Source organism: Carettochelys insculpta, chromosome 7, assembly GCF_033958435.1.
Source record: "Carettochelys insculpta isolate YL-2023 chromosome 7, ASM3395843v1, whole genome shotgun sequence".
NCBI classification, from domain to species: Eukaryota; Metazoa; Chordata; order Testudines; family Carettochelyidae; genus Carettochelys; species Carettochelys insculpta.
In genome coordinates, this window is record NC_134143.1 from 58,027,078 (window position 1) to 58,048,541 (window position 21,464).

At 43.3% G+C, this 21,464-nt stretch overlaps 1 long non-coding RNA gene across 1 annotated transcript; it reads left to right on the plus strand.

The window, feature by feature from the left end:
* The first annotated feature begins 21 nt into the window (after positions 1-21).
* On the plus strand, positions 22-20,291 carry LOC142015864 (uncharacterized). The gene is made up of 4 exons (XR_012646236.1): positions 22-225; positions 11,027-11,263; positions 13,664-13,730; positions 20,073-20,291. It is a non-coding gene; the product is annotated as an uncharacterized LOC142015864 (long non-coding RNA).
* The last annotated feature ends 1,173 nt before the right edge of the window (positions 20,292-21,464 follow it).

Genomic DNA, 21,464 nt, shown 5'->3' on the forward strand with positions numbered 1-21,464 from the left:
GCTCGCGGCCGGCCGCGCCCCTTCACCCCGCACTCCCAGTCACGGCCGGCTTGCTCCGCCTCCCGCTCCACTCCGCCACCGGCCCCGCCCCGCCACTCACGGACTCATCCTTGCCGCTCGGCACCCGCCCACTGAGAGCCCGCGCGTGGGGCGCCTACAGCCCCTACGCGTGTACCGCCCGCGGGCCGCTGTGGGGTGGGGCGCCGCTCGCCATCGCGGGAAGGGGTAAGCCTGAGCGCGGTGCCGGCAGGTGGACGCGAGCCCGCGCAGCCCAGACAGGAGGCGCTGCCCCCGGCTATGGTTATACACCCAAACCTGTAGGCCGCGCTGTAACCGCTCAGGAGAGGGTTGGAAAGAATCCCCAGGAAAGAATTTCCCCCCCCCCCCCCCCGGGGTTACAGAGGGAGAGCTCTGAACTGGAATTCGTTTGTGCATGTATCACCTCCAGGCCTGGTCTGAACAGAGATCGCTAGCGCCTGAGGCATTGCAAAGGCAATTTCCCCACCCTCGGTATTCCCAGGGATGCAACATCATCAGCAGCGACAACCATGGGCTCAGCTCCCACTGGTGTCTGATGCCTGCTTCACTATTTCCGTCCATCTTTGCCTGTCCAGTGCCCACTGGTGTGGAGCTTGTCTGCAGAAACTAAGCCAATCTACTGTATCATCTACCCATTCTCTGTGGGGTCTGCCTCGCCTGTTCAAACTGTCCATTATGCCAAATACCAGGATCTTGATTTTTCATTCATCATTCATTTTGCAGATATGCCCGAATAGCTGTAGCTTCCGTTGTATAACCTTCTTCAGTAGGTTCTCTTTCAGCTGTATCTTCCTATATAATTCCTCACTGGTGACCTTCTATCTCCCTCCTGTTCTCCAGATCTTTCTATAACAACTCCTCTTGAAAGCCAATATCCTTCTCTTCGAATCTTTTGTTATCACCCATCTCTCACAGCCATACAATATGTACATTCAGTACATACATTCATTCATAGTGTTGTTTCACAGACAGTGTATCATCACTCACCTGACCAACCCTTCTCCTTTATCCAGGTTTGGGACTGACATGGAACCCCTAGCCTAGAGGCTTCATGATGGAGTTAGGAATGCAACGCTTCCAACCTAATTTCCTTCATTAACTGGCCTTACCAGTCTCAGAGGGGTAGCCCTGTTAGTCTGTAACTTGACAATAACAAGCAGACCTGTATAGCACTTTAGACATGAACATGTTTATTAAATTATGAACTTTCATGAGTCTTGCCCTTTCTTGCCCACAAAAACTCATGACCTAAGGTGTTACAGGACTGTTTGTTATTTGCAGTCTTATGAGTGACAAGTAACTCTCCCTCATCCTCCCCATTTAAATTCTGGATTCTGTTTTTCCAGTCCAAATCTATCTGATGAAGTGGATCTAACTAAAAAAAACCTCATGACCTAATGAATTTATTAGTCTCTAAAACTGCATTGCATCAGACAAAGTGTGTCTTTGCCCACAAAAGCTTATGTTCCAAAACATCTGTTAGTTTACAACGTGCCACAGGACTTCTTCTTGTTTTTGTTAGTCTCTAAAGTGATACAGGACTGCTTGGTATTTGTCTGTGAAGTTACAGACTAACGTGGCTACCCTGCTGAGATTTTTTATCAGACAAGAGCAGTTGTGCAGTCATGCTGGAGTGGCTCAGAGAGATATAGTCTCCTCCAGTGTCTGAAATACAAAAGAGTGGAAGAAAAGGTCTTCTCAGGAGATCAGCAGAGTTGTTTAATCAAAAAGTGTTACCCAAACAATTAAAACCCTATAATCTTACATGGACCTGAGAAAATGGAGAGACAGCAAAGATAGCATTGCCCTATGCAGCAGCCTGTTACTGAGTCAGGAACGGACTCTTAGAACACATGAGCACTGTACATAAACTCCCCCAAAGGAGTGAACAAATTTTGGCTTAGATCCACAAAAGTACTTACGAGCCTAGTTTCCATTATGTCATTTATTAATTGCTTTTGAAGTGAATTAGGTGCCTAAATACCCTCTGAGGATCGGGGCTATTATATGTGTCTGACAACGGGGGTTATCTCTTTTTTATAATTTGTCACCACTTGTCTAGCAGCAGCTTGCATAACAATAAAATATTAAGAATTAGGTGAAAGTTTGGTATGGATTGACTTAAAACCTGATTGAAATTGATGGGTGGGAATGCTCCCATCAGTTAACATAGTTATAAAAATAAATTAATCAAAACTTCCCATGCAAGACAAAAGGGTTATATAAACCTGACCAAGAGTTTTCGGCAATGCGGATAAATATTGGATGGTTGGTTGTTTTCTCTGAGTACTGTGAATAATATTTAGAATAGAAAGTAGGAAGAATGGAAGGCAGAACAGAGAACTAAAAAGAGAAACAGAAATAGCCTGAAAAAAAAAATCCAGCCAGAAGCCTGTAAGCAAAATGTGTCTCAGATTAAAATCTATAGAGGTTCTGGGCGGGAGCTGACTGAAAAGAAGGGTGGGCCTGATAACTAAGAAATTACTCTGTTTGCCTTGGTTCTTCCTGCATTTGGAAAAAGCAGGTCTTACACATTTCTTGTAAAGAAATTGAAAAAGAAGATCAAGAAAAAAACTGACTCCATCATCAGTTTCTGCTCCCAGTTGCAAAATTTTCAGATCCTGACTCTTGAATAGCTGTTGAGGTCAAAAATAAGTGATACTAATACAAGGGTAGGGTCTAGTGTTCAAACAGAGAGGCTGTAAGCTTGTATTCCTGTTGCACCAAAGTGGAAATATCAAAGAATTTATCAGAGTTTTTAAAAAGGTACTACCCCTTTAGGAGTCAGGCGGGTGCCTACAACCCACAGACTAGCTATAATCAAAGAGAAGGCCTTCAAGGTAAACAGGGAATAACGTGGTGAAGAGGAGTCAGGTATTTTGCAGTAAAGCAAGATAATTGTTTTGTCAGATACCATGAGAGGAACCTATTAAGGCCAAGACTTGGGTCTGGACTGTTAGTTTGAGAGATCTGCTCCAAGGTCCTGGTGAACTGTTTCTTGCAATGATCCCTGTTTTGAAGTGTAATTTTAAAAGGGTTTATTGTATTTTCTGAACATATGTTGGTGTCTCCTTGTTCTCGATCATTAAAGTGAATCTGTTGCTGTTTCTCTTGGGGAAGTTACGGTGGAGTGTAACCTGTATTATCACCCGGGACTACCAGAAATATGTGTTGACTGCATATACCTTTTAGGAACAAGTGAAGAAGTTTGCTTGCAGAAATCAAAAATAGCCACCAGGAATTAAAGCTAAAAGGAATTAAAACATGACTTAAAACATGAGCTGGAAGCTTCCCAAAAATAACTAATGCAGCATTTGGAGGCTTCCCAGAAAGAGCTAACTATTTACGTGCAGGGACAAGTCAAATCTCGTGTTAGAGATTTGAATAGATTGGGTAAACTCAGTGTTTGAATAGATTAGATTGGAGAAACTCAACAGCAAAGCTCCCATGATGGACTGGTGAAATGGACAGATGAATTGACCAACAATCTGACTGCGGCAAACTAGAAGTTTATCAGTGAAAGACTGGAGGTGGCTAAGCAAGCTTTGGTCAATTTAGAGCTTGCAAACAAGGATGAGCTGCAGTAAGGACTTAAGTTGCTGAAAATTTAGCTCCAGAGAGAAAAGTCATAAGCTACAGGGAAAAGCAACTACTCTGGATGAGGAATTGAACTAGCCAGGGAATTGCATATGACCCAGAGTTTGTTTTCTGCTCCACTTGTAACTCACACAGCAAAGCAGTTGTTGCAGCTCAAATAATACAAAAGCACACTGCCTTTGAGGGGGAAACATCCCTGTGGGACTTATTTGGCTCAGTTTAACATTAAAGCTCAAATGAAGACCTGGGAAGAAAAATAGAAAATGATGTTAACAAGACGCTAATGTGAATGCATCACCTGTGATTGTACTGCAGAATTTAGTTGCTGAAAATAGACTGAGTTATCCAGATTGGTACAAGCCCTTGACATGTGGTTTGGAGCTAGCCATTAGTCTGAACTGGACAGGATACAGCTAAGGCTAAAGCCAAATTATCACAGAAGATCGACCCACTCAGCACAAAATGGCACTTTCTGGGGGTCAAAGTTGACCTTCAGAACTCCTCACGAGTGGCGAGGATTAAGGAAGGTTGATGGGAGAAACGTTCCCATTAACCTTCTTCCATGTAGACAGCCATTGTAGCTGACAGCTGATAAGTCAACTTTAGCTATGCAATTGGTGTAGCTAAAACTGCGTATCAGCAGTCGATTACTATGTCTAGTACAGACATAGCCTAAGAGCTAGTTGGAGACGGAAAGAAGAAATGTCACCTGAACTGGCAGCAAACTAGGGATGTTAAATCCTGTTTAATTGGTTAATCAGTTAAATGATAGGTTTAACCAGTTAACCAATTAAGGGGGGTGTCTGGGCAGGTTGCTCCAGCCTGGGATGGAGTGGCCTCCCCAGCTGCACCACCCCACCCACAGCGTACTGGGAACTGGGGCTACTCCAGCCAGTCTGGAGCATCCCCACCCACAGTGACCCCTTGGGGCTGGAGCAATCCCCTGTCCACATTGGGCTGGGGACTGCTCCAGCCCCTACTGGTAAATTATTAACATCCCTACATCGGGCCTCTAGAAGCGTGTGTTCTTGAAGCACCCTGATGCTACTGCCTTGTGGACAGTGGTGTCTATGGGCATTCAGTGCAAGTGGCTCACAATCCTTTGAGACGAATTACATGCTGTTGGTTCAGCATGGCTGAACTAGAGGAGAAAGGGAAACCGAGACACAGATGAGACTTTCCAGGTGCAGTAGAACAGGCCCATCCTGAGTCTGACAGCCTCCGTACTACTGAGGAAGATGAAACTGGAGCTGAGGGAAATCATCCCATAGTTGGGACCATGCTTCCAGACAGCCAGTTAAGAAGAAATGCAGGTTCTTAAGAAGCGGATGACACAATGGTATAGGGCTGAGGGTTTTAGGTTTATTAGGAACTGGGGACCCTTTTGGGAAAGGTGAGACCTCTACAAGAAGCACGGGTTCCACTTAAACCAAAACCATAGCAGATAGCTGGCATGTACAGCAAGAGAGACCTCAGAGAGGTAGACATCGAGCTGGACAACTGGGAAGAACTAGCAGACGACCGCGGCAGATGGAGGCAGGGGTTACACAAGGGCCTTCAGAAGGGCGAGATGAGGATGAGACAGCTAGCAGAGGAGAAGCGAGCGCACAGAAAGCACACTAAGGACTTGTCAGACACCCACCACATCTGCAAGAGATGCAGCAAGGACTGTCACTCTCATGTGGGTCTTCATAGTCACAGTAGATGCTGTAAATGAAGTCCTCAATTTAAACTATAAAGGGCGCGAACCATAGTCTAAGCAGACTGAAGGATGCCTACTACTACAGTTAAAAATATCATAGATTAAAACTCTTCTGAAAGCAAGAGGAAAATTGTGGACGAACATGTGGCTTGGACAGAGACATCCTGTAGGGAAGGATCTTCTGACAATGTGAGGAGTGCTGGGGGCTCCAGCCAAAGGTGGAGGCAAACATAGCCCTTTGCCCATGGTCCAGTGGAGGGAGCCAGGCTCCTGTTTGTACTGCTCTCCACAGCTTGGCTTCTGTGTGCAGGAGGCCCTGATACTGACGAGGCAGGCAACTGTGGAGAGCTGAGGCAGCTCATGGTTGGGGCTGGGGGGAGCGGAGCAGCCCCCAGTCTGCTTCCCCATCACCCAGGGACACAGGACTGCAGTATCCAGTGGCATGAGAAATACTGCTTAATCTAGTTGTTTCCCGGTCTGATAGGACTGAGAGTTTAGACTGTGCGCTCTGACTTCTTGCCTGTCACTTAAAGTGACTTAAATTCTATCTTTTGTGGTCAATAAACTTGTTTTGCTGTTCATTTTTACCAATGTGTTTGCCTGAAGTGTTTGGTAAATTTGCTCAGATTTTACTAAGGCTGGTGCCTAACCACTTTCCAGTGATGAAGTGGTGAAACAATTAATAATTGTCCATCAAGTAGTACAAGACAATGTATTTCTGAAGTACAAAGCTGGGAGCTGCGGGGATTTGGTTGATGCCTTTCTGTGAATGATTCATGAGTGGCTTTGGCAGTATTCATACAGTCGAGCTAGGTGTGGGCTTCACATGCAGTTGTGCTATGTGATAAGAGTGCCTAGAAGGGGTTGCCGCTTGTCACTAGCAAAGCATTGTGAAAGACACCCCAAGGAGGCAGCAGAACTAGATTGCACCCCAATGGCCTCGTCAGTGTCACCAGTCCTGTGACAGCACAGGAAGACCTCTGCAGCCCCTGCTGTCATGAGAGCGAATGAGTGGGGCAGAGAAAAGACTGCAGGCTCTGACTTAGATGAAGATAAGCCTCCATCAAGAGGAGAGGCTATTGCTACCCTCTCAATTATCCAAACTTCAGCTCGGGAAATGGGGGAACGCCAAACTAAGGGAGCAAAGCTTGGTGCAGGTACAAAGAGCAGCTCAATATTACAGGTATAGATCCAGGTGGCTAAGTAAGAAAATGGGAGTTTAACCATTGAGTGTGTAATAGACTCTGATAAAATGCTCTGCAGGGACTAATTGTAATTAAGCAACACCCAAAAGGCTAGGAAGTGAGGGGTTCCAAAACTGAACCACCTATCTGATTTCAAATGGAGACATCTGTCTGAAAATTAGGTTTAAAGACGTAACTTTCTGGAATTTGCATAAGGCATCTGAGTGCCTGAAGTTGCTGATGAACTGATAATTTATCTGGATTTTCTTATGACTAATAAGTATATAGTCAATACCAGGAAAGATGTCTTACAAACACTGTCCACAGGCATTCCCTTTAAAAATATGATCTGCATGAGACAAATGGTTTATAGACAATTAGTTTGCAATAAATGAGTTCTGCCTGCAGGGTCAGAAACCACAGTAACAGCTACATGTTATGGCAGCTTTCCAGCAAGGAAAGGATGGGGAGAGATTCAAAACTGTTTTCAAACCAGGACTGGGGACGAGGATTTTATCTGCTAAAATTTTTGTAGATCTGAAACAAGAACTGATACCTGCCTATTTATTGAATGTGTCTATAAGCAGAGAATATCAAAAAGGAACCACTGTTGCAAAATATGAACCTTATTTTCTGGTATATGCTGGTGCACGAGCTACAAAAGCAAGTTTTCACTGACAAAAAGAAACTTGAGGCTGTACAGAAAAGGTCAGCTACCTAGATATCTACTGAGGGCTATGTTTCTATTATAGAAGCTTTATTGTTTTTTTTGGAAAATAATTATATAGATCAGGTGAGAAAGAGAAACAACTTCAGCAGTGAGGCAAAGTACGCTATAGTATTGCAGAACTGAAAAGGGCCCTTCTGACTGTCCCTGAACCGTATTGGCCTGTGTGTTTTTCAAAACCCCTTTCACTCTAACACAGATACTAGTACTTATGGGTTGGGGTTAATATTGGCGCAAGAATACAATTGACAGGTTGGTAGCTTATTATTGCAAGAGTTTAAGTTGTCATCAGAAAAACTATTGAAAAAGCTGTGTAATGTAAGGTCACCCGGGGACACTCGTAAAGGAAGTGATGTGATATGGTTCTGCAAGCCTAAGGCTATAGTCAGGTTACAGGATTTCAGCATGTTTGCCTCCCAAATCAGAGATCATAGCTGTGTAAACTTGAGGCTGCAAAAGTTGGTACTTGGTGAGTTCCCCATTCCCAAATGTGCAAAGTTTGCCTCAGCCAGCAAATTCTACAGAAACAATAGGCATTTGTCGGGGAAGATTGAAAGGGTCTCCTCCTAGGTGACTGAAAGAAAATCTGTCAAGGAACAAAAAAGTTCCATGGGTGGGAATAAAAATTTCTTTGGGATGGTGATGCAAAAACATCTTGAAAGACACTGCATATGTAACCCACACTGCTTCTGGGTGTGATTTGATGTACTCTCCCATCTAGTTTTAGCAACACCATTTACAAAGATAATAATGAGTCTGTTCTGCAGCCTTAGCTACTAGCAAATTGGCTTTTAGCTCACACAGTAGAGTAGGAATGGGCAACCCCAAATAGCAGGTGGGTTGCATAAGTGGCTGTCCTTCACCTTTATTGGGGTTCCACTTGTGGTCACGCAGCTGCCCCATCTGCCTCTTCTCACCCACATGCCTCTCATGCACTAGGGCACTGGAGTCCTGCACTTATCTGCTCCTCTCTCTCCCTGACAGTATGTTTGGAGTGCACCAATTGCCTGATGCATGCTCTGTCCCTGCTCCTTTCCCTCCCTTGCAGAGCTGGAATGCAGCAAACAACTGAATCACAGCATTCCAGCTCTAGGAGAGATGGGAGGATGGGGACGGAGTGCAAATCAGGAAATTTTTGACTCCTCGCAAAGTTCTGGGAGGGAAGGGGAGACATGGGAAGTGTGGGGCTGAGTGCCCTGGCCCCTTGACCAGAGTTGTCCCAAGGCCCAGAATTTTAAGGGGGCTCAGAGCTCCTGCCACCATTGCCGCTGCTAACATAGCAATGGCCAGAGTTCCAGCCCCTTGGAAATGCCTTTTGAGGCCCACGTCTATTAATGGCTGGTCCCATTGGATTGGGGAAATGACAGATTCCAGTGTGAAACTTGGAAGCCTTAGACAAAGAACTTACAAGAGGTTAAAATGCTGGGTTTCTGGGGAGACGGGGCACAGAACATCTGCAAAAAATGAGGCTACAACTTGATCCCCAAGAGGATGGGAACTAAATCAGACCTGCCTACTTGCAGGAGACAAATGTGACAACATGTTTTTAGGCCTTCATTACTCTAACCCCTTTTCTCTCTGCTTGTAATATTTAGTGTGTTGTTTTGAACAAGCCATTCTGTCAGCACATTTTCAAACTAGTCACAACTCCCAAAAAGAAGTCAGTAGCAGGGCCCGAAGCCATTTGCACCTGCTCAGGTCATACAGCTGATAAATGGATAAATTGTGGAGGGCAGATCAGTCTCAAAGTGGAGGGATTCATAGTATTCCACCCAGAGAAATATAGGCACAGATCTTTAATTTGGACAGAGACACTGGATGAGGGTTCAAAGGTAGAGCTTACTCTGAACCAAAGCAGATACCAATCAGAGATGAGGCCCCATTGTGCTAAATACTGCAGGAGTGGGGAGTCAGGTACCAAAGGACCACAGTCTGACTGAGAGGGGTCAGTAGGCAGACCAAGAATCAAGCATCAGGAGGCAGGGTCAGACTACCAGCTGATCAGGGCTGGGCATGAGGTTACAGACAGCAATCAAATAGTGAAGTCAAGGACAAACAAATGTCAAAAGCCAGAGTCTTTGATATAGCTCCTGGAGGATAGATCCATCAGTGGCTATCAGCCAGGTGTGGAAGGGATGCAATTGGAGCTGTCCCATGAATGGGTTGGTTCGGGGCGGCCATGCCAGTCCCCATGCTTTGGAAGCATCTGCGGAGACTGCTTCAAGTGTCCTATTGGTGGGAAGGCCCCTGCAGTTATGGGAGCCCACAGGGCCCGAGTGGCCTGGAGAATTACACGGGGGGGAACAGGGGTTGCACATGTAACACAATGGTGAGAGCTGCAGCAACCTGACAGTCTGCTCCGCTCTGTCGCACCACCCTCTTCCAGCTGGCTGTGCTCCCCTTCACCAGGGCAGTAAGAAACAGAATGCCCTGGCTCCCAGGGTGCTCTGCTTCCTGTAGTCATGGTGAAGCAGAGTGCTGCAAGCTGTGAGACCATGGCAGGGTGAGGCAGAATGGAGCAGGCTGATATATTGCTCTTGCTCCTCATGACATGATGAGTGCAGGAGGGGGGCCAGCCCTGCTGCCACCTGGCACCAGGCCCCCGGTAATTCCCTGGCTCACTTTGCTCAGGGAAGGGAGCTTCAGGCAAGGAGGTGTGGGGGGTAGGGTTTGGGGAAGGGGTGGCAGGGCAGGGCATTCAGAGGGGGTGTTCCCTTGTGCTCTGCATCTAGGGCACTGAAGGGGTGGTTTGCCCCAGGTGCCACACACTTCCTAGCCATGGCGCAGGATGCAATACCATGCGATAAATTAGAAGTGAGCAAATGTTTTATGTTGGGCCCCACTGTCCATCCCTGCAATGAGCAGGGCCCCCCAACCTGTCTAATGTAATCCAAACCAATGGTAATTTCAGCTATGTCCATATAAAAAAGCCCTTTTGGCATGTGTAAGAAAATTAATTTGTATATAAACATGAATACACAGACATAAAAACAATAACAGAGGTCAACCTTTTAGTAAGATGGATGAGCCTGAGACCCAGCAGCCAAGCATGTTTCACTCTCCTTATGAAATTTTGTGCTCTCCAAGGGGATCTACCACCCCATTTTGCACACCCCTGCTCCCAGTGTTCCTAGCCTCTGTTTTCCTGTAACTAGGAGTGGACAAATGTGGAATGGATCACTTGACTCGTGCCCATATGTTCATTCCCTCTGGAGCACCTGGAGCTAGCTTCTGTTAGAAGACAGGAAACTGGGCTAGATGGACTAATGGTCTCTCCCAGTGTGGGTGGTCTTATGGCATGCAGGATGGAGCACACAAGATCAGTCAGTCTGGGTTGTTGCTGAGACAGTTTGCCTTCACTGCTTCTTGGTCATCTTCTACTATAGGCTGAACCTCTCTAATCCAGTACACTCTTATCCAGCAACATCCGTAATCCAGTATTATTTTAGTTAGCCACATGACCACTTATATGTGTGGCCAAGTTTCCTGTGGTCCCATGAAGTTGATTTACTTCCCCCAGTTTTGGTTCTCAGTGTTCTGTGCTGTTATTTAGCTGTAATTTACCCCTATATGTCTTCTCAGAGCCCAGTGAGCAGTTCAAGTGTTGGTAATGCTGCTAGACCAGGGGTCAGCAACCTGTGGCTCTGGAGCCTCATGAGGCTCTTGAAGGAGTCACTTGCAGTTCTGAGGACTGCCACCACTTAAAAAACTAAATTCAGTTGCCCCCCATTAGACCAAATGAATTAACTCATTTTGTTTTGTTTTGTTTTGTTTAAGCAGCGGCAGCCTTCAAAGCTGCTGAGCAGTCAGCTGCAGCAGGGAGTCCCGAAGGAGAAAGCTGGCAGGGCAGGGAGCCACCTGCACTGCACATGAGGACAGTCTGCAGGAGAAGTGCCGGGAGAGGTGGCTGAGTTTGCTCCTGCCAGAGCAGCACAGCCCTGCCAAGAAGGAGAAAGCAGGGAGGAGCAGTGGGTGAGAGGCAGCAGTGGTGGCAGAGGAGCTGTGTGCACTGAGGCAAGTGAATCCTGGGTACGGGGAAGTGGTTGAGGCTGAGAGGGGTTAAGCCTGGGGATGGGGGGTAAAGCTTGGGGATAGGAGGTGGATTTGGGGGTTGAGTCAGGGAAAGCTGGGAAATGGGGGGAACTTAACCTTCTAAATGGTACAAATCATTGTGTGTGCGCTGCTCTTAAACGAGGGGTGACGAAGTACAGTTTGATGCTATCTATTAAGGACTGCTTCCTATTCACATGCATTGCTGCTCTTGAAGGATTGATTGTGTAACTGAATTTGGAAAAATGGCTCTTCTCACTAGTCTGGTTGCACACCCCTGTGCTAGATAATATTGACCTCCTGTGATCTGGCAAATTCTCTTGTTCGGCACCAGTCAGGTCCCAAGGGTGCCGGACTAGAGAGGTTCAATCTGATGTTGGCTGATCAGTGGGCTGTAAGAGACTGCAACTCAGGTTCTGCTGGGCAGTAATTTCTCACAGGTTCCTCCCGTGGAAGCCCAGCCTATGCTTTCACTATCACTTGGAGATGTCAAACACACACTTTCTCCTAGGTTCCAGCCTGCAAGTTCTCATGCTACATACAAGAATTGATAGGTTTGGTGGGGACCTAGCATAAAGAGCCTTGACAGTGAATGCAAGTAGTTTGTGCTTAATGGAATACAAGAAAAAGAGCCAGCAGACAGACATTTGTGACAAAATGACAGGCCACAAAGATGGCCATCCCAACCCCGGCTCCTTTACAGCAGTCTTCTGAATAAATATAAAGTGAGACTAAAAGGATTTTATTATAGCTGGAAGGTAGGACGTTTGGTTAGCTGAGATGAAGACCCAGAAAAGATATGCAGCTGTGCGGATGGAGATGAAAGGTCAGCTCTCAGGGATCTTTTGTACAAAGAAGTAGCGAAGTGTAGACACTGGTCAAGGAAGAGGTTTATGGTACACGTCTGAACCACAGGAAAGATGATGATTTTGTCCAGTGATTAATTAAGGAGATAGATACAAGCTGTCTATCCATGCAGAAATGTTAGAGACAGGCTGAGATTTCAGTCTGTCTGGGAGGAGACAGATTGGAAATGGAACAAGAAATCTGCAAGTTACCAACATGAAGACGGTAAAGTGATGAAAAGCAATGTCAGTGTGATTTAGATCATCCAGAGACTTAATGTAGAGAGCTCAAGAGAGGAGTCCTAATACGTGGGATCCTCTGCATTAATCTATGAATAGTATGTAAATGCTGGTTTTCCTGTTTGTCTCCCTTGTTGGAGGGGTGAAAATTTTATATATATAAAATACACAATATGCATGACTTTCACACTATACGTGACTTTCCTATAGCAGACTGTTTATAAGGTATAGCAATATTTTGATCTAAACAAGTTGAGATTGTGCCTTTAGATAAATTCCAATGACATGCATTCTCTTGTGTATTTTTTCTCTTTATAAATGTACATAAAAAGAAAATAATAAAGAAGATAGAAATTGATCTGAACTTTGTTACAGATGCAGAAGTCAATGTCACAGGCAGAACTGTGCTATAAAGTTAACAGAGTTTAAAATGCTGATTAGCTATTTAGTGAATGTGATACATTTCTCAGCCTCCTTCTCCTTGGTTTTTCCATGAGCACGTAGTTATTTTCAGAGGCATATCAGATGTGCAGAGAAATGCAAAACAATAATGGTTTGTTTCCACATAGGTAATATTAGAAGCCCTGTCTTTGAAGGGATAGGCCCCAAAGGATATATTTAAATATATATAAAAAATCTAGAGCTTCTCAGTCTAACCCACACAACAGTACTGTAGAGGACTGCTTATGTGACTGTCAAACTTCATAATACAATAATATCCTCTCATTTCACTAGATCTCAAATACACAGAGTTCATTCTTTAAAAAAGTTTTTTTTGTTGATGTCAGCTGTTACGCCAACATAACTACTTCACATGGGTGTTGTAAGATTGGATGATATTTATATTTGGAAGATAAAAGGGCTGACTCTCCAAATGATATGTGACAGTGAGTCCCTTGACCATGATGCCTTAAAAGAAAAATGGGGTATTTTTGAGGTAAAAGGAATCCAAGCACATTATTTGTCTACATTGGTGGAAGCTATTGGTTCTTTGGATGAAAAGTGCTAGCGTAAACACTTTCATAGCTGGCATTCTAGTATCTGAAACTCTCAAATAACTGGCACTTTAATCATAAATAAATGTTAGTTATGTTTTCCATAAGCACAGTAAAGTGAAAATAAATACAAATAAATACAGCAAATACAGTATTAGTTTGCAGTATACAATAGAGTTATTGGTAAATAAAGTACTCTGCATACATTTTGGTTTGGTTTGTAATATCTAATCTTGTTTTTCTTTAGTGTTATACATTGCTAGGTATACCTCTCTATTTTCCAGAATATTTGAACATCAGCAACCTTCCAGTCCCAGGGCTGATGGATGTAAAAGAGTTTATGGTGTATAGGTGAATATCTTTTAATAAATGATCAGATTGAAATGTATTCATATCTGTTTTTTAAATATTTAAAAGTTATATCAAGAGCTAATATGGATATTAAATATGAAAACAGTTTTAAAAGCAGAAAACGAAATTTCATAATTTTGTTACTGTATTCCATAGAAAATTTTGAAACACTTCACTTTTGTTACTGCAAATAATATTAATGCTTAGAATTTATGAGCCCACAGTTGCAGAGGTATTTTAATTGGAATCAAGTATCAGAGAGGTAGGCCTGTTAGTCTTTATCTTCGAGAACAACAAGAAGTCCTGTGGCACCTTATAGACTAACAGATATTTTGGAGTGTAAGCTTTCGTGGTCAAAGACCCACTTCATCAGATGCATGAGTGTGGGGGGGGGGCCCACTCTTTAAATACCCCACTGAAAACCCCCTGTCACTCACGCATCTGATGAAGCGGGTCTTCGCCCATGAAAGCTTATGCTCCAAAATATCTGTTAGTCTATAAGGTGCCCTGGGACTTCTTGTTGTTCTCTTTAATTAGAATGTCAATACTCAACTGCACCATACTCAGGAAAGCAGTGCTAACATCACTAGTCTTTCAAAAAGTACCATGGGATTTTTTTTTTAAATAGCCACAAATGATCCAAATCCCAGTTTGATTTCTCGTCTGGAAGACAGCATCCGAGTGCTCAGTTCAGTAAACCACTTTAGTCTGTATTTTACTGTAATCTGTCCATTTGTGTTAAGCAGCATACTCAAGTACATGACCCCAATAGAGGGTCTTTACATAGAGGAGTTTCAGGGAAGAGAGTCCATGGAAGGCAGAGGAGGAAGAAGCCCAGAGAAAAAGCACTTATGGTTGAGACTGTCCAGAGCTTGGCTTTTGATGATAGGGGTCCTTAAGCTCAAACGAGCGGTGGGTGGGCCTGGGTTCCCCAACCAGCAAGTAGGGGAGTATCAGAGACAGGGAATTAATTCAAAGGACTGTCTGGGACAGTGTAGAGACAGTCTACACTTTGATACCTTTGGAGCGGCAAGCCTTTGATATCCTGGAGGGGCAAGACTTAGCTGGAGGACTGAGTCAAAGAGGGACTGCTGTGAAGTACAGGAGGAGAGACCACTGCAGTGATGTAGTGATGGCCTGAAGGCAGTGTCAGGCTGGATGTGAATTAATCCTGAGATCTAGCTATGCAGAGGTGCCACAGTGTTGAGTGGCAACACTGAAGGCCCTTTGACCTCAGTGGGATTTAAGCACCATCTTAAAACAAAGCCTTTGCTGTAATACTTTGCCTCTGTCCCCAGTTCTGTAAATTGTTCTATGTAGATCTCCACTAGAGTCAACAGGAAGAACCAGCTGTAATGGGGTTTAGGGGTCCCCAAGCACTGCACCCCATCTGCAGGCAGGAGTGACTCTCACTCAGCAGGTAGAATGGGAAGTTTATTAGTCAACAGAGGCACAGCTCAGCACAGAGGTATCAGTACAACAGGCAGTCAGTCATTCCAATCCATCCTGAAGAGAGAAGTCCAAGGGGTGCCCTATCTGGGGTCTAGCTTCCCCCTCAGCCGAGGCTGGCTGCCTTCCCTCTCTCTCCCCAGCTTCCAACTGCCACCTCCAATTCAAAACCCAACCCGGCTCCACCCTGCTCTTTGTTCAGGACAGAGGTATTACCTGCCATCTTAGGTTACAGCCCCAGGGGGTCATCCATAGCCACTGTGAGCTGCTCTGCCTGTCACACACAGATCCAGCCTGTCTCTCACACTCCCACCCCTGCACTCCATCACACCAGCTTGTCAAGGAGAACCAGCTTGCAGGATTGAGACCCATCACCATCATCATTCATTTCCAGCACCTCTGAGGCTTTCCTTGAAAGTGTCAGTAATTGGAAAATAAGGAAATATGTGTGCATCCCAGCCCTTGGACTCTTTAAAGCTGAGAGCTGAAGTCCCAGGGTACATGACTAGAAGCAAGCCCATGATATAGAAAACCATTTATAAGGCTTTCAGCCTCCCAGTCAGGGGAGCATACAGAGACCCAGTGTCAGGGGAACCCCTAGTGTTTGTCTCTTCATAGTAATCAGGAAAGGTTTATCAAGCAGAGAAAGGTGGACCTCTTCCCAGCCACAGAAAGCAGGAAAAGTCTTCTTGCAAATATTTTATATTATTTTGAGGGGTTTCGTATCTCATTTATGGGAGCACTCAACTTGAGCATTTGTGCTTTGTTTGGACTGCCCAGCAAATGAGTCAACCTTCCAAGCTCAATCTCATTTCAAAACTGTATGACCTTGACCCTGATTAGCAGAAGAGCCCTGATGAGGTATAATCCACTTCACAAAATTGGAAGTAAAGTACAGTAGTTTAAAAGAAAAGAAAAGAAACTTCAATCCTTGAAAGAAATCCTCATGTCCATGCAGTGAACAAGAAAAGTCAACAGAACTCAAAGGAAGAATAGAGGACTGCCTATGTTAATTGTTATTGTAGGATCAGGGCCTCCAGTCACAATTTGACTGCACACATCAGGATAGATGTTTTCTATACTTAATCGGTTGGGACTCTATCCCCCAGAAAGCTTTTTTCATTAAATATGATTTCCTGATCTTAGACTAACTGCTTCAAAACATTAAACTATCCCAACAATCCTGTTGGATCCGCACTTAAAGTTCAGCACATGTATAAGTCTTTGCAGGATCAGGCCTTGGTTAAAGATCACTGAATAAATCTCATTAACCTCTGTTTGGAATGGGCTCTGTTTGTTTCAACAAGCTGCATTTTCTAATATAAAACATAAGAAACAAAATGATGAAAATATACTAGCAAAGTGCTGGGTTTATGTGTGTAGGCTATTGTCTTGAAACTAATATAATCATAAATTCTTTTACCCAATCCAAAGGCTGTACAGTACTTATGCAATTACTCTAAATATGTCCACAATTTATTCCTCCAAACAGTAGGAAAACATTTTTATAAACATTTGATCAAGATATTTACAAAAGGGCTAAACTCAAGTGTGCTTAGCTGCATATTGATCAGTTTGAACTTGGTCAGGCAGGTGGTAGGTAGCAATAAATCCTTGAAATGTTTACTTTGCTTATACTCTTTGACAAACAAATGATATAACTGGAACTTAGCTAAGGTGAAATGAAGCAGTTTATTGTATCACCAATTATTTACTCCACCTGGTACCCAGTTAAGTGTTTTATGTCTCTTATTTCAGCCCCAGTCTTAAATAAGATAATATTCACGTTTCAAATGTTCATTAAAAATTTAATACAACTCTTTCTCGTATCAGTATTTTTGCACTCATACATTGGGCCTATTGCTCAGCCAAATATAATGTGGGGCTATATTTCCAATACCAAGATTAAACCAAATTCAAAGGCTGATTATAAGATCAGGAAACCAACTGCAGTAAAAAAGGTTGTTTTGATTATATTGCAGAGTGAGAACAAATGCACCATTAATCTTTAACATCCCATTTATTGAACACAGTGGATTTCTTTATGTTTAATTAAGATTACATGGAACGTACACAAAGATCCTCATGGGAAATAATGTGCTGCTTAAATAGTGGCTGAGTTAATGAGAAATTGGGAAGGGCAAAATGAGTCTAGAAAAACATGGGGAGTCAACAAGTCAGATGGGGTGGAGGAAGTGTTATACATACAGTTAACTAAATTCTCCAAGCAATAATTGAATAATTATCACCTACATTCATTCCTGTTTTGTAAGAGCCACATGCATTTTGTAACCTTCTCTCTGCATTCCTGTATCATTAGTCAGTCCAACCACAAGACAAGGCAATATTTGTAATTAAATATCTTGTTGTGTAGTATCTAAAATTAGTTCTTCACTGATACAAGTTGGAAAAAAGAACACTATAATCAAATATAACTTATTTTTATAAACAATAGTAACATTAAGCATAGTCACACTAAGTCAATCCTATTCAGAAAGCAACTGGAGCAGTAGCTGGCTTTGGTCTTGACACGTTTGAGGTTAGCAAGTAATCTAACTTACATTAGTCAAACATAATTAGCATTTCCTTCACTTCCCAGATATCAAGAAGCTAGAGACATATATCCAATATACATTCATTCACTCTTCTTTAGCTGTAGCCAGTGCTTTTTTTTTTTTTGCCAGTACTTGCAGGTAATGAGTACCAGTTCTTCGGCAGGCCCTGCTATGCAATTGGCTGGGGGAAAGGGACAGGGAGCTGGCTGAGTACCAGCTCCTCTTTTTTAATAAAAAAGAGAGCTGACTGTGGCTATTAAAACATATTTTGGAAGACACTGAATTGAGCATTATCAGTGCTTGTCATTATTGTGGAAAGAAGACTATCTTTGGGATGGAAAGTTTGTTTTTTCCAGGAGAGAAGCTAAAGTATGATTTTCAGTCCCTTCCCACCTGGAGGTTTCGCTTTTCATGAGCTTTTGGATCTTCCAAGTGCCAGCTGCAGTGTTAGCATCATTATGCGAACAATCCAAGTTATTTTTCAAATAGAGATTGTGGTTCGTCCGTAATTAGGAATAGAATATTTTATTCAAAATGTATTCAAGGGCATTTGAGACTGTTCCTAGCTTCACTGAAATTCCACTGGAAAAAGTACCCAAAAAGTCACTTGAGTAAAATTATGGCTGCTGGGGGAGGTGTACTTAAGTATAACTCACTGGTGTTCCTCTGGGGAAAAAACTTGAGTAAAAGTACACGTGTCACATTTTTATTGTACTCAAGTACCCAGAAATGAAAGCAGCTATACTTTTACGCAAGTAACCTTTTGTGTATTTTTTCTGCCTCTGCATAAGAATAGAAATACCTTGAAGCTTTGGTTACAAATTTTAAGAGTGGAAACGCTGCAAGGATGAACTACTTAGTGCTAAGAATCTTTGTAAAGTAGCCCATACATAAGTCATTGAGAACAACATATCTGTTAGTCTATAAGGTGCCACAAGACTTTTTGTTGTTCTCGAAACTACAGACTAACATGGCCACCACTCTGATATAAGTCATTGAGTTTCCCGTTTTGACCCAAGCAAATTGGTTTATACAACAGCTCAATATATTTAAATATACTCAAGTGTTATGAAATTTGTGGTGTTAAAAGACATGTTTATCACTCCTTTTTTTTGACAAGTTCAGTTATTTTGTTAATTAGGATAGTTATTTCAACACCCACAGTACACCATTTGTTATAACACATGTTCCCAAGGTAAGTAAACACTGATAATACTCGATACTGCTGCTTTCGCGTAAGGGTGGCCAGGAGAAGGTGAGCAGAGGATGTGTTTATTAAAAACATAAGAATGGCCATAACAAGTCAGACCAAAGGTATATTTAGCCCAGTATCCTGTATGTCAACAAGAGCCAATGCCTTGGGGGAATGAACATAACAGGAGCTACGAACAATCTCAAATGCCCTTGAATAGTTTTTGAATAAAATATTCTGTTCCTAATTATGGACAAACCAAAATCTCTATTTGAAAAATAACTTGTAATGATCTTAGAAAATGTCACTGGAAGAAATCAACGAGTGATAATGAAGCCATTTAACAGGCATTTGCCAACCGCAAGTATATATTGTCAGTTTCTGAATTTGCCGTAGTAACAGAGAGATAGCTGTGCTAGTCTATAGACTATCAACACAAAAAAACAGTTCAGTAGCACTTTAAAGACTAACAAAATGATTACGAAAGCTCATCACCTAATATATTATTTTGTTAGTCTTTAAAGTGCTACTGGACTGTTTTTTTGTTTTGAATGTGCTGTGTTAGCTGACGAAACCTTGGTTTAAAATTTGCTTTAAAATTTTTTCATTTGTGTGTTGCTGAAGATTATAAAATTGCGTCTCTTAAAAAATCGTCATCCACTTGCTGGCTGGCATCAGGCATACGGCCACTAATTTAATCGCACTATGTAGGGCCCCATAAATTCAAAGGACAGCCCTGTCCCTATGGACTCAGGGCAGGTCCATCCCAAGGGGGTGCAGAGCCTGCAGCAGCTTCCTCTCAGTGTCGTGCAGAAAGGGAGCACAGCAGCTGGAGAGGACAGTGGGGCAGAATGGAGCACTCTGCTGAGTTGCTCAGTTCCTGAGGCTGTGGTGGGAGAGCAATCCTGGCTGCTGCCCCACTCCAGGCCCCCAAGTAACTTCCTAAACTACCTTGGGCCCCATTCACAGGACAATAGAGACAGCCTCTGCAAGCCCCGCAATGTGTAGGGCTCGGGACAGCCACCCCAATGGCTGGTATGGCTCTGACTCAATCATTTGTGGGTTTACAGGGTTTTTCACCAGTGAAGGGGTCTCACAGAGTAATGTGCTGCGTAACCTTTATTTTGTTAACCATTGCCCCAACAGAACACACATCCGACTCATACAGTGCTCACCACTCCTACTGCAAGTAAGAACTTGATGGCAAGCCAAGATCTGGTCATCTCTGGGGACTACAGTTCCTGGACATTGTCATGGGCAGACTGTCACGTCCCAGCAGCATTGGTCTTTGGGCTGTGCCCTGAATTTGGTTCCCCAAAACACTTCTTTCTCGATCCAGTCTTACATACTGAAACTGGAGCCCTACTTAGCTGCATCTTAACAAGTCAATTTACTAAAATGTTATTAAACAATTTTCTACCCAGTCCTAATGTTGTAAAACAATCCTTTAACCAACCATATTCTACCACCTTAACTGACTGACACCAGTGTTCCTGTAAGCTGAGTGCTTGGACGGCCACCTAGGGGGGATTCAAATGCTGCCCAGCTGATTCGCAGAGCACCCACAGTTGTCAGCATGTGTTTCTATGGGTGGTGTACATCTGCACATGCCTCAGAGCACATAACAACATTTATTACACACATTGATAGAAAAAAAATGAGAGGGAACATTGATTTACACCTAACAAAATTAATTATGAGACAGACAGACAGACACAATCAAAGAAATGGACAGAGACCATACAGATAAACAATAGAGAAATGGGGACCATGAAGACAGAAACAATAAAGAAATTAGGATTTCACAGCCATGGGTATTAAGGTGTTTCTTGCCAGACAGAATGTTATCAAACCAAATATTTTAACCATCTCAAGATGCATTTCTTCATCTGGTGATAGTGGGTGATATTAGGACAGGATCTTAAGAGCCTGATATTACGTTGTTTTAATGTAATTAAGTGGATTGTGCGGATGTGACTTTCTGCTTCTTAGCTCATGAATGCTGCTCTGCTGGTATGGCTGCAGACTAAGGCCTTACAATATGGCTACAGGAAAAGGCCTAATCCAGAGTATTCTACAATAGTATGAGGTGCCACCTAACTGTGTCAATGGCTTCATCTTTGTTACACGACATTCCTCATCTATGAATGTCACAAATAGTTTACTGATGCAGTACAATGTGTGTACACAGGACTCCAACTGAAGTAATTCAGTGCTCCACACATGCATGCAAGGGGAAAACTGGTTTGATCCCTCCCACCCCTTGCTATTTTTCTATTGGTTTTCACTGTTCTCTCCATGGATTCACTGTTTGGCAGGGGTTTTTTCCTGGTCATGTCGGCTCTAATTAGCACAAAAACAGGGCATTTTTGCAATTTTGTGACAGTGGCTGGCAAAGAGGAAGCATGTAGGCTAATAAGATGCAAATACTGCTGAGGTACAGTCTTTCATTCTTTCTCTGCATAAACTGATAGCTTTGTTTTTCATTTTGAATTTCTATTTTGATGAAAGGGAAGTCCTTCCATCTGATTTACCAGC